The sequence below is a fragment of the Scyliorhinus torazame genome, chromosome 3 (genome assembly GCF_047496885.1).
Source record: "Scyliorhinus torazame isolate Kashiwa2021f chromosome 3, sScyTor2.1, whole genome shotgun sequence".
Classification (NCBI taxonomy): Eukaryota; Metazoa; Chordata; class Chondrichthyes; order Carcharhiniformes; family Scyliorhinidae; genus Scyliorhinus; species Scyliorhinus torazame.
Genome location: NC_092709.1, coordinates 129,487,598 through 129,500,465, shown reverse-complemented (window position 1 = coordinate 129,500,465; position 12,868 = coordinate 129,487,598). Strand labels below are relative to the sequence as shown.

The window sequence follows — 12,868 nt, the reverse complement described above, 5'->3', positions numbered from 1 at the left end:
ACTCTTCATTGAACTAAGGTTGATCCCCTGGTTTGGTGATAATCGTAGAGTGGAGGATATGCTGGGTCTTGAGGTTGCAGATTGTGGTTGAATACAGTTCTGCTGCTGCTGATGGCCCACAGCACCACATGGATACTCAGTATCCATGAGACAAAGTGCTGACGCCGCTGTGGGAACAGTGGTATTTCACGACAGGAAAAACAGCGCAACAGGTGCACCGATTCAGCAACTCTAAATGGGCCAGGACCTTCACCCCGTGGAAGGCAGCCGGTTCCATGCAAAACGGCGCCGGATTCGCCGGGTCCGTGATTGGCGCACATGAGGCTCACACGCCGCACTTAAATGGTCCATCCCCTACCCACAGCGTCACAGTCAACAAGATGGCTGGAAGGAGAGCAGCGCCACGGTTCAGGGACGCTGAGCTGGACACACTCCTGGAAACAGTGGAAGAGAGTAGGATGACCCTGTACCCCGACCCGAGAGGAAGGCCGCCAGGCGCCACCGTTCGCTGTGCCTGGGCACAGGTGGCAGAGGCCGGCATGCAGTTCCGGAAGAAACAGCACAACCTCTCCAGGGCGGCCAGGGTGAGTAAGCAGCGCTGTGTCTCTGGCACTAACCCCACCCCCACTCCCCGGCGGGAGGGCGACCACCGGAACTACGGCCCTTCACCGTGCCCGAGTAGAGGGCACGAGATGTGATCGGAGGCCCAGAGGAAAGGAAGGTCACAGAGGTGGAGGTTGGCGGCGGGCGAAAAAGTAGAGACCCTGCTTAGTTGCGGATCCCCATGACAGGTGTGGACACCCCCCCCCCCCCCCCAACATCCCCACACCCCCCTCACCTTTCGCTCATCCCTCAACCTGCACCCCCATCAACCCCCCAACCTACACCCCCAGCCCACATCATCCTCACCCTCCTCGCCCTCACCTCTCAACGCCCCCCTCGCCAGCCCGCTGTCTAATCATACATGTCATCTTGTGTCTTTCAGGACCTGCTGGAGATGGGGCCGGTCCATCCGGAGCCCCCCCCGCCTCCAACCAGTGCCAGAGCCGGTGCCCCCCAGATGGCTAAGCACTGATGCACTGAGGAGGACACGGACTTTCTGTCATAGCTGTCTCCAACACCCTCCACCATCTCAGATACCATCGCCTCAGTTGGGCACATTATTGAAGATGCGCCTGGGACACTATCTGGTGCGCACCACACATCACATCCAGTACAGCAGGTGGAGGTAGGCGCAGCCGAGGGGCCGGACAGTCGGAGGGCAGGCCGACCTCGGGAACCAGCTGCCATTCAGACGAGTCCCGGCCTTCTGGAACATCCAGTCCCAGCCACAGTGCAGGTGCAGTCAGAGACCCAGGGACTACAAGAGGGGATGTCGGCAGGCATCCAGCACTTGCAGGTGGAGGAGTCTATCCGTGTGTAGGAGCAGGGGTTGGTGCCGGTCATGCGTGCCATCCAGGCTGATGCTGCACGGCTGGCGCCCACAGTGGAAGCATTGGGGACCACTGTGTCGGATATGGGTCAGAGTGCACAAGGCCTGGGCATTCTGTGCAGGAGGGGGCCAAGGTCAAGGACAGGACTGTCCTCTCACAGGCAGCCATGTGCTAGAGCCATCTAGAGATTGCCGGGTCGTTCCAGGAGACGTGTGCCAACGGGGACCCTAATCGCAGGGCAGGAGTCACAGCAGTCCGCCTCCACTCCTGCTGTACAAACTCGGCATAGTGTTAGGGCCCATAAGGCCAGGGCATTGGCACGGGTGCAGGGCACAGTTTAGTAATAGTGGAAAGGGCACAGATTATATATGTCTCCATTGTTAACACTGTTGAAACCTGCCTCCCTGCTCTTGTCTGATGGATGTGGGGATGGGCTGGTCAGTGGTGGCTGTGGGAAGTGGGGGACCAGTGCAGGCCCCGTGGGTGTACCGTTTACCCCCCCCCCCCCCCACCCTGACTGCCCCCAGCACCCCCATCCCAGCGACTCGACCGTGTGATGGACTGGCCAGCTCGCATGCAGGGATCATCCAGGTGGAAGGTGCTATTGTGGGCATGGGTCATACATTGTTATACGATGTGGAGCACTGGAGCTCATCGCAGAGCGAGTTGTCATCATTCTCCATCCCATGGACCAGACCCGCTGTCACTGCCAACACAGTGCTCCCAGCTTGTCACGCCGCAGTTGTGTGTAACGGAGGGGGTGTGATTGCGGGCGGTTTGTGGTGTGGGAGGTGAGGGGGTCTGGGATGTCGGAGGTGAGGGTTTCTGGGATGTGGGAGGTGAGGGGGTCTGGAATGTGGTGTCCATGCCCCTGGCCAGCAACCCCCACCCCCCTCCTAGTCGGTGAACCATGTCACGATGAGGGTGTCCCGTGTGTGCTGGCCCTGGCGATGGCGTTGAGCGGCATCCCATGCCTGCCCAGGCCCCAAGTCCTGCTCATTGTCCCCCTTCCACGCATCCTCCTCATCAGACGAGGCTCGCCCTTCCTCCTCCAGCACATCGCCCCTCTACTGTGCTATGTAGTGGAGGATGCAGCAGGCCACCACGATGCGGTCGACCCTCTTAGCCTCGTACTGGAGAGCCCCTGCAGATCCTCAAACATGTCGGAGATCACGAGTGTGCCAAGATGAATGAGTCGTGCATGCTGCCCGGGTATCGGGCGTAGACGTGCATGATGTGCATCTGTTGATCGCAGACCAGCTGTATGTTCATGGAGTGAAGCCCCTTTCTGTCGGTGTACAGTGACCTGGTATTCGCATATTGTCATGCTCATCCAGGTTCCATGGGCTATACGGTGGCCCCGGTTGGCACTGCAGGTCCTGCCCACTCAACCACAACCCCTCCTCCCACTGTGGCTACCTACTGTGCTACCGTGCTGCTCCATAAACTATGATGTAATCAAATAGAATTTCTTTTGAGGGAAAATTCTCCATTTCACATAAACAGCCCGGATCGAGAGCTGGTTAAATGAAAATGTAAAGAATTTCATAAAAACAATTGTAGAATCTGTCTCTTAAGAATTCCATTGCATGTGCCATTTACAATCACTTCAGAGGGATGAGCAGAGTATGCAGTACAATTCCATCTGAAATGGATGAGAGATCTATCTTTTTCAATGTTTAAATTCAATTCAATATTTAGATGAATAAATTGCTCAAATTTGTGTGGACATATTCATGAAGGACCTGAGTAAATCAATGGTGATCCTGCAGAGTTGGTTTCCTATCCATTTCCCAACCCGCAGTTGCATGCTTCATGTTTGCATTAATCAGTTTACCAGTCAGAAAGTATGCTCTAGTTCTCCCCGTGTGTGCATGCGTGCGTTTCCTACGGGTGCTACGGTTTCCTCCCAGAGTCCAAAGATCTGCAGGTTAGGTCGATTGCCGATGATAAATTGCCCTTAATGTCCAAAAAGGTTAGGTAGGGTTGCTGGATTACAGGGATTGGCTGGAGGCGTGGGCTTCAGGGGGGTGCTCTTTCCAAGGGCCGGTACAGACTCGATGGTCCGAATGGCCTCCTTCTGCACTGTAAATTCTATGTTTGTGGATTTGGAAGTGCGTCATATTCTAAAAATCACGTAAAGTAGGTATGATATGTTGATAAACCTTATGAAATTTCATTGCTGCAGTGTATTTGCTGTGCTTGTATGAGCTTCAAACATAAATAAATAAATTGGGTATATTATCAGTTGATTCAGTGCTCCACTTAGTGTGAATCAGCAAGAGAAGGGAAAGATAACCCATGAACTAAGATGGTGTGCAAGGTGTACTTGCTGGATTCCACTGGTATCACTTTCTCCAAGGCGCAGTCATGTATGGGAATTACTTGATTAGGATGTCAAAGCTAAACAAATACGCTGTGACAGTGCCACGACATCTCCTTCAGTAAGATCTTGAGTCACATAGTTAACACCGATAACAAATGCAGGGCCATCCAGTGTGTTGTCCATTGAAGGTGACAATCACTTTATTCAGTAGGCCAACAGCTTTTGTCACTTTCACACTGACCAGCAACAACAGAATGGTACGATCTGCTGATTTTCCCAGGTCCTGAGCTTATTAATTTATACCCATGATCCAAATGAACTTTATATTTTTGCTATCAAAGGTCTACTGATATTATCCATAGAATAATTCGGGTGAGTGCCTAATTCTGTAGAATCCTTCACAATGTCTTAATTTTGGGACAATCGCTTGTATAATCAAGTTGAAGCAAGAAACATCTTGCACATTTCAACAGCTAATTAATGAATTATTGAAGTGTAGGGATCATAGAATCATAGAATTTACAGTGCAGAAGGAGGCCATTCGGCCCATCGAGCCTGCACCGGTCCTTGGAAAGAGCACACCACTTAAACCCAAACCTCCACCCTATCCCCGTAACCCAGTAACCGAACCCAACATTTTTTTGGACACGAAGGGCAATTTAGCATGGTCAATCCACCTAACCTGCACATCTTTGGACTGTGGGAGGAAACCCACGCAGACACGAGGAGAAAGTGCAAACTCCGACTGATAGTGACCCAAACCGGGAATTGAACCTGGGACCCTGGAGCTGTGAAGCAACTGTGCTAACCACTGCTACCGTGTCCCCATTGCAGTGTAGGGCGACATGGGAATGACTTAGTGTATGTCAAGGTTTTACAAACAACAGTGAAGTGAATGATTGATTAATCAGTTTTAATGATGTTAGTTCAGAGTCAAATGTTGTTCTAGGCACTTGGAGGATTGTCCTGTCTTTCTTCAAATAAAGATCTTTGGGTAGCTTCTTCCTTTTAAAATGGGCCAAAATCGTTAAATTACAGATTTTAAAATTGAAGTTGTCTGCTCCATAATCAATGACCAATACAGGTTGGGTGGATTGGCCATGATAAATTGCCCTTAGTGACCAAAAAAGGTTAGGAGGGGTTATTGGGTTACGGGGGTAGGGCGGAAGTGAGGGCTTAAGTGGTTTGGTGCAGACTTGATGGGCCGAATGGCCTCCTTCTGCACTGTATGTTCTATGTACACACTTATGAACAAACTAATTAGGAGCAGGAGTAGGTCACTTGGCCCTTTGAGCCTGCTTGCCACTCATTAAGATCAGGGCTGCTAACCTTCCAGCCCCTTATCAATAATCTATCTGGCTATGCCTTAAAAATATTTAAAGATGACTTCCATTGCCCTTTGAGGAAGAAAGTTCCAAACACTCACGACCGCCAGAGAGAAAAGAATTATTTTTACCACTTGAGTATTTCTCTTTTCCCCAGTTTCTATCCCTCACAGGCTGAAACTGATGTTGGAAACCAAACTTTGATTTGTGAACTAATTCATAACCATCTGCCATTTCTGCTGCTAATCTCGCAGTTTTAACCCTCTGTTCTTCCACATGAGTTCTCACTACATCAAGAATTGAATTTTTAAACTCCTCTAAAATTATCATTTCTCTAAGAGCTTGATATGTTTGGTCTATTTTCAAAGCCCTTATCCACCTATCAACATTACTCTGTTTGATCCTTTCAAACTCCATGTAGGTTTGACCAGGTTCTTTCCTTAAATTTCTAAACCTTTGTCTGTAGGCTTCAGGCACTAGTTCATATGCACTTAAGATGGATTTTTTCACCTCCTCATATGTCCCAGATACCTCCTCTGATGGTGATGTAAACAGCTCACTAGCTCTACCTACCAGCTTTGTTTGAATCAGTAATACCCACATGACTTGTGGCCATTTCATTTGTTTAGCCACCTTCTCAAATGAAATGAAAAAAACTTCTACTTCCTTCTCATCAAACCTTGGCCATGCTTGGATATATTTAAATAGATCCCCACCAAGCCTTCAACTATGATGCCCTTGCTCTTACTCACTGTCCTCAGACTGTACGTTTCTCTTTACCTCCGCCAAGTTTTTAAAAAAATCTTTTCATTCTCCTCATTTTCAACATTTTCATCAATAACAACCAAAGAAAAAACAAACAAAAAAAAGTACATTAACAATCCCCCACACACAAACCGCCCCCCGTTCAATATACAGACCAAAACATCCACCAGTACATACCAGGTTAAAAAAAAAACACAAATTAACAATCAATTGATGAAAGACAACAATACCGCCTCTTCCCCCCCCCCGCAAATATTCAATGGCAACCAATTCTCGGAAGTGCATAATAAACAGCCTCATATGGGGAGTGGGGGGGGGACTTCAACACGGTACTGGACCCGGCACTAGATTGGTCTAGGTCGAGGTCGGGTAAGAAGCCGGCAGCGGCCAAGGTCCTGAGGGGGTTTATGGATCAGATGGGGGGAGTGGATCCGCGGAGGTTTGCTATGCCAAGGGTGAGGGAGTTCTCCTCCTCCTCCTATGTGCACAAGGCCTACTTGCGAATAGACTTTTTTGTGGTAAGCAGGGCACTGATCCCGAGAGTGGAGGGGGCGGAGTATTCAGCCATTGCGATTTTGGATCACGCCCCGCACTGGGTGGAGCTGGAGTTGGGGGAGGAGAGAGGCCAGCGCCCGTTGTGGTGAATGGATGTGGGACTGCTGGCGGACGAGTAGGTTTGTGAGCGGGTTCAGGGGTGCATCCAATTATATGTGGAGGCCAATGATAATGGGAAGGTGTCGGTGAGTGTGGCCTGGGAGGCGCTGGAGGCAGTGGTCAGGGGGGAGCTAATTTCAATCAGGGTTCACCAGGAAAAGAGGGAGAGGATGGAGAGGGAGAGGTTGGTGGATGAGGTACTGAGGGAGAATGGGAGATACGTGGAATCCCCCGAGGAGGGGCTGCTGAGGGAGCGCCAGAGCCTCCAAACAGTGTTTGACGTGCTGACCATGGGGAAAGCTGACGTCCAGTGGAGGAGGGTACAGGGAGCAGTGTATGAGTATGGGGAGAAGGCGAGTCGGATGTTGGCGCATCAGCTGCGGAGGAGGGAGATTGGGGGAGTCAGAGATAGAGGGGGGAACATGGTGCAGAGTCCAGCTAAAATAAACAAGGTCTTTAGGGACTTTTATGGTAAGTTGTACAAGTCAGAACCCCCGGAGGAGGGGGGGGGGGGGGGGGAGGGGGGGGAGAGGGGATGCGGCAGTTCCTGGACCAACTTGATGTTCTCAAGGGTGGAGGAAGTGTGGGTAGAGGGTTTGGGGGCCCCGATCGAGATGGAGGAGCTAGATAAGGGGTTGGGGCGTATGCAGGCGGGCAAGGCTCCGGGGCCGGATGGGTTCCCGGTTGAGTTCTACAGGAAGTTCTCGGAGCTGTTGGGCCCGTTGTTGCTGAGAACCTTTAATGAGGCGAAGGAAAAGGGAATCCTTCCCCCGACGATGTCGCAGGCTTTGATCTCGCTTATCCTCAAGTTGGGGGGTCTTGCATAAGCTCAATCTGGCACAGCTGGTGGACCAGATGGAGGAGGACTTCAGGAGGTGGGTCATGTTGCTACTCTCCCTGGCGGGTAGGGTGCAGTCCGTTAAGATGATGGTCCTCCCGAGGTTCCTGTTCGTCTTTTAGTGCCTGCCCATTCTCATCCCCAAGGCCTTCTTTAAGCGGTAAACAGGAGCATTATGGGATTTGAGTGGGCAAATAATACCCCGAGGGTTAAGAGGCTGTTCTTGGAGCGCAGTCCGGGGGGGGCGTTGGCACTGCCGAACTTGTGTAGCTATTACTGGGCAGCGAATGTGTCTATGATTCGGAAGTGGGTAATGGAGGGAGAGGGCGCGGCGTGGAAAAGGTTAGAGGCGGCGTCCTGTATAGGTACTAGCCTGGGGGCACTGGTGACGGCACCGTTGCTGCTTCCGCCGACGCGTATACCACGAGACCGGTGGTGGCGGCGACATTGAGGATTTGGGGGCAGTGGAGACTGCATAGGGGGGAGGTAGAGGCCTCAGCCTGGGCTCTGATATGGGACAACCATAGGTTTGTTCCAGGTAGGATAGATACTGGGTTCCTAAGCTGGCACCGGGCGGGAATTAAAAGTATAGGGGATTTATTCATCAATGGGACTTTTGCCAGTCTGAGGGCGCTGGAGGAGAAATTTGGGTTACCTCCGGGAAATGCCTTTAGGTATATGCAGGTTCGGGCGTTCGTGAGAAAGCAGGTAGGGGAATTCCCGCTGCTACCTGCCCGGAGGATACAGGACAGGGTGGTTTCGGGCGTGTGGGTCGGGGAGGGTAAGATATTGGAGATATACCAGGAGGTGTAGGAAGCCTCGGTGGAGGAGCTGAAGGGCAAGTGGGAGGAGGAGCTGGATGAGGGCCTGTGGGCTGATGCCCTGGGCAGGGTCAATTCCTCCCCGTCTTGCGCCAGGCTCAGCCTGATCCACGGAGTTCTGGCCTTTGCCACCTTGGTAGCCCGGAGAAGGCTCTTGTTAATGTGGAGGGACGCGAAGCCCCCAAGCGTAGCGGCTTGGGTAAATGACATGGCGGGGTTTCTTACGTTGGAGAAGATAAAGTTTGCCTTGCAAGGGCACTTGCAGGGGTTCTCCGGGCGGTGGCAACCGTTCCTTGACTTTCTCACGGAACGTTAGGTAGAGGTCAGCAGCAGCAACCCGGGGTGAGGGGGGGGGGCTGATTTCTTTTTCTTTTTGTAAGGGGCGCAAGCCTCACTTTGCTCTGAGATGGGTGTTAAATTGTTAATTGTTTAGAGGGTTAGGCTATTTTGTTTTGTGGGCATATTGCCCTGTTTTCTTTGTATTATTTTCCTTTTTGGAGTGTTTTGTAAAAATCATTGAAAAACCTTGAATAAAAACATTAAAAAAAAATAATAATAAAAAATAAACCGCCTTCATGAATTGTGAAACCCTTCCTTCATCCCCTTCAGCTGAGACTTCACCTTCCCGAGAGTCACAGAAATTTAAGTAGATGCCCCCCCGCCAAGCCGTGTCACAGGATGGAGAAGCTAACCTCCAACCCAACAGGACCTGCCTCCGGGCAATCAGCGAGGCAAAGGCTAACATCTGCCCCACACCCGCCCGCCGCTTTGGCCCCCCGAAAAAGGCTTCGAGGGGACCTGGTTCCAAGTTCACGAGCACTACCACCGAGATGACCCTGAAAAACCTCTCGCCTCTCTCCAACATACCCGTTACATTCCACGTAACTATCCTGACCGGGGTGTCTCCCCCCCCCCCCCCCCCGCCAGCCACCAGCCTGATAACTACTGGGTCTGGCCCGTCCCATTGTTACCATCGAGGCACCCATCCCCCCCCCCCCCCCCCCCCCCCCCCCCCCCAAAGAATCCTCTCCCAGCCACCAACTCTCAAACACCTCTCCCAGTATCTGTCCCCTCCCCCAACTTTTCACCCCCCCTAGGCCCACCAAAACCTGTTCTACCAGTCTCTTATGGCCCCACCACACTCCCGTTCACTGGCCAGCTAAAACCACCCAGTGTGGAGGCCCCTGCCCCGGTCTCACTCCCCTCCCAACCCCTGCCCAGTCCCAGAAAAAAAAAAACCTTTGTTGCTATCTTTACTTGCTATAAATATGGCAGTCAAGGAGGTTGCCCTTTTATCTAGATATTGATATTATATTGCTTTCAGAGTCGACAGGTATCAAATGATACCGCCACAAGGTTCAACCGGGTATCGATCAAAGAGCCAAACAAACAGTTAGTTAGTTCAAGCTCAATGGTACTTTATTGACACACAAGATTAACTTACACATGCAACATAAACACCAGGAGCTAAACTACACCTAACAACTATGACAACCTGTACTTAACTTCAGGCACCCGACTTAGGTCAGAGGAACAGTGGCCTTTGTTCGAATCTGGATCTGCTGGATCTGGAGAAGTAACTGCGGTTCAGCTAGGATCATCCGCCTGGTAGCAAACGTTGAACTTGAACTTGCTTCTGGTGGTGCCATTGGAGATGGACATTGCCGGAATGCCAGGTCCAAAAGAGATCGAACACATGGCAGTGTCTCTCTTTATCCTTGGGGGGGTTTCGTGCTCTTTTGGGCGGCCCTTAGGTTTGTACCCAATTAATTGGGCAGTTCTCGATCACTGTATTCGATCTGAGCCAATAAATGGGCAGGTGCCTTGATGTCTGGGTGTGTCCTAAGAGGTCATTGACTCTGCTGTTTATACTTTCTGAGTAAAGGGAGTGGCGCCGAAATGTCTGGGATTGTATCGGTTACCTGAGTATCAATCCCTTGTCTTACGGAGATGGGCCACTAAAATGCTAATCGGTTGGGGGTTTCGATGCTGTCTGGATTCTCTGCTCACAAATATAGATTCAGGCTCTGTGCCTGCCTGAATCTTACATTGGCCATATTTCCCTTTAGGCTTTGTGAACGTCCATGTTTCTTGTTGTAAGTGGCCATCCCAGATGGCTGCAGTCCGTCCTCTTGATCCTAAAAGCGAAGCGTGATGGATCACACTACTGAATCTTCTTCTGTTCTCTGGTGTGCCGGGTACCCGTAATCAAGGACAGGTTCTATCCTACTCTGTCCTATGGATTGGGACCTTTACCTAAGTTTCCTTTTAATACATCACACATCTATAAAAATTCTAAGCGGGCACTATAACATTCAATCATTCATTTAACTTCTTTACACAAACAGGGGAACCTCTAACTGTCCTTATCTAAACTACACTTATGCTGCTAGCTAATAACCAAAATAACTTGTATTACATTACAAAATAAACAATAGCCGCAACACATTTCTACTTAACACTTATGCCATTTACAGACAAAGTAATTTGTCTTGAAAACCGTGGAATTTATTAGGCAGAAAAGGGTTCAGAAAGAGTGTGGGGTCTGTTGAAGTCCGAGAAAAGGGGCTTGGAATATGTATACTGGGGAGTGGGAGGCTCTCGTTCACCATTTCCGAAGTCTGAGTGTCTGGATGACACTGCAAAGTATTGCTATAATCAATAGGGCTTCTACCGTGTAAGAAAGGGGACACCACTTTATATCACACCATGTGGGGGTATCGATGGCTGTTTCTATGTGTGATGTAGTGTCCGGGCTAGGGGTATCGTGTTGGGTGGTCATGTTTAGGGCCTGTGCGGTGGAGGATATAGGGGCTGATAACGCGCGCAACTGTAGTGATCCAACGACGATCATGATGCCGGTCATCAGGTCTGTCTTCATTTTGTCTTTGTCTTCCTCTGTCTCCTGTTATATTTGTATATTCCTGGGGTACAAGCATAATATCTGTTATTATCTTGTTGTTTAATATCTCGTTTGTCTGTCTGTTTCTCCTTTTTTAAAAAAAAAAATATTTTATTGAAAATTTTTGGTCAACCATCACAGTACATTGTGTATCCTTCACACAATAATATAACAGTATAAATAACAATGACCTGTTTTATAAACCAAGAATAAATAATATATAACAAAAACGAAAAACTAAAACTAAATGGCAACTGCCTTGTCTCAGATAAACACTCTCCAAAAATATGATTTAACAGTCCAATATACAATTATTTATAGCAACGACCTATACATATTATACATATATATTAATAACCCTGAGACTCCTTCTGGTTCCTCCTCCCCCCCCCCCCCCTCCCCCCCCTGGGCTGCTGCTGCTGCCCTTCTTTTCCATTCCCTCTATCTTTCTGTGAGGTATTCGACGAACGGTTGCCACCGCCTGGTGAACCCTTGAGCCGATCCCCTTAGGACGAACTTAATCCGTTCCAGCTTTATAAACCCTGCCATGTCATTCATCCAGGTCTCCACCCCCGGGGGCTTGGCTTCCTTCCACATCAACAGTATCCTGCGCCGGGCTACTAGGGACGCAAAGGCCAAAACATCGGCCTCTCTCGCCTCCTGCACTCCCGGCTCTTGTGCAACCCCAAATATAGCCAACCCCCAGCTTGGTTCGACCTGGACCCCCACTACTTTCGAAAGCACCTTTGTCACCCCCACCCAGAACCCCTGTAGTGCCGGACATGACCAAGGGTGTGATTCGCTGGGCTTCTCGAGCATCTCGCACACCCATCCTCTACCCCAAAGAATTTACTGAGCCGTGCTCCAGTCATATGCGCCCTGTGTAACACCTTAAATTGAATCAGGCTTAGCCTGGCACACGAGGACGATGAGTTTACCCTACCTAGGGCATCCGCCCACAGCCCCTCCTCAATCTCCTCCCCCAGCTCTTCTTCCCATTTCCCTTTCAGCTCATCTACCATAATCTCCCCCTCGTCCCTCATTTCCCTATATATGTCTGACACCTTACCCTCCCCCACCCATGCCTTTGAGATGACTCTGTCCTGCACCTCATGCGTCGGGAGCTGCGGGAATTCCCTCACCTGCTGCCTCTCAAAAGCCCTCAGTTGCATATATCGGAATGCATTCCCTTGGGGCAACCCATATTTCTCGGTCAGCGCTCCCAGACTTGCGAACTTCCCATCTACAAACAGATCTTGCAGTTGCATTACTCCTGCTCTTTGCCATATTCCAAATCCCCCATCCATTCTCCCCGGGGCAAACCTGTGGTTATTTCTTATCGGGGACCCCACCAAGGCTCCCGTCTTTCCCCTATGGCGTCTCCACTGTCCCCAAATTTTCAAAGTCGCCACCACCACCGGGCTTGTGGTGTATTTCTTCGGTGAGAACGGCAATGGGGCCGTCACCATAGCTTGTAGGCTAGTCCCCCTACAGGACGCCCTCTCCAATCTCTTCCACGCCGCTCCCTCCTCTTCTCCCATCCACTTACTCACCATTGAGATATTGACGGCCCAGTAGTACTCACTTAGGCTCGGTAGTGCCAGCCCCCCCCTATCCCTACTACGCTGTAAGAATCCCTTCCTCACTCTCGGGGTCTTCCCGGCCCACACAAAACTCATGATACTCTTTTCGATCCTTTTGAAAAAAGCCTTCGTGATCACCACCGGGAGGCACTGAAACACAAAGAGGAATCTCGGGAGGACTACCATTTTAACCGCCTGCACCCTCCCTGCCAGTGACAGGG

General features: G+C 50.6%; 1 protein-coding gene and 1 long non-coding RNA gene across 5 annotated transcripts in view; one reads left to right on the top strand and one right to left on the bottom strand.

Moving 5' to 3' along the window:
* Positions 1 to 12,868, top strand: part of prdm5 (PR domain containing 5) — a 581,469-nt gene that overhangs the window by 281,711 nt on the left and 286,890 nt on the right. The window lies entirely within an intron of this gene.
* Positions 9,578 to 12,868, bottom strand: part of LOC140408675 (uncharacterized) — a 176,979-nt gene continuing 173,688 nt past the window's right edge. The window contains exon 3 of the long non-coding RNA XR_011940170.1: positions 9,578 to 11,086. This is a non-coding gene — a long non-coding RNA (uncharacterized lncRNA). The remainder of the gene's footprint in view (positions 11,087 to 12,868) is intronic.